The following is an 888-nucleotide window of genomic DNA, read 5'->3' on the forward strand; positions in this document are numbered from 1 at the left end:
TTTTTTTTTTTTTTGCGATTTTTTAAAGCTCATCAGCTATCTTTAGTGTTATTGTATTTTATGGGTGACCCAAGACAATTCTTCTTCCAATGTGGCCGAGGAAAACCAAAAGATTGGACACCCCTGATTTAAAGCATGTGGAGGATGTGTGTAGGTTATATGCAAATACTACAATTTCTGTTGCCTAGGCTGGAGTGCAGTGGCACAATGATGGCTCACTGCAGCCTTGAAATCCTGGGCTCCAGTGATCCTCCTGCAAAACTGCAGTTTGCCACTGGTGGGTGGCTCAGGATTCAAGGCCAGCCCCCAGCCCCAGTCCTACAAACCTTCACTGTGGACTTGGCCTGATGGCACTCATCACACCCACACCCCCCTGGGAGTGCTGAGGCCCAGCCCTGGCTACCACACTCGCTGTCTCCTTGCTCCCCCTAGCCAGAGGGAGGCCCCGCACCTCGTGGCCGCTTTGGGTGTTGGGGGCCCCAAGTGCCTGGGGGACGTGTGTTCAGGCAGTAATGGTGCACCCGAGGCCTCAGCCTGCTGAGTCACATCTGCGCCCCCATTTCTCAAGAAGGCTGGCAGCTACAATTCAGGTGAAGTCAGCAGGCCCATCTGCACCTGATCAGCAACGCTGGCCCAACAGGCTCCAAATGCCTGGGTTTGCGGTGCTAAACCTCAAGGTCTTACCCTGCAGATACAGAAGGCGGCGCGGTCGGTCACAGCTGGCAGAACTCCAGGCTGCTTTAACAGGTCAGCGCTCTCCCCTGGCACCACACCAGACGGCTGCCAACCACCTGGGTTTCTGCTCTGCCACACTGAAGAACATTTCTCCAGGGGACACAAAAGCTTAGCATTCTCTACTGAGGTTTTCTCTTTTAGTTTAACATTGAG

The sequence above is a fragment of the Mandrillus leucophaeus genome, unplaced genomic scaffold (genome assembly GCF_000951045.1).
Source record: "Mandrillus leucophaeus isolate KB7577 unplaced genomic scaffold, Mleu.le_1.0 Scaffold1393, whole genome shotgun sequence".
Classification (NCBI taxonomy): domain Eukaryota; kingdom Metazoa; phylum Chordata; class Mammalia; order Primates; family Cercopithecidae; genus Mandrillus; species Mandrillus leucophaeus.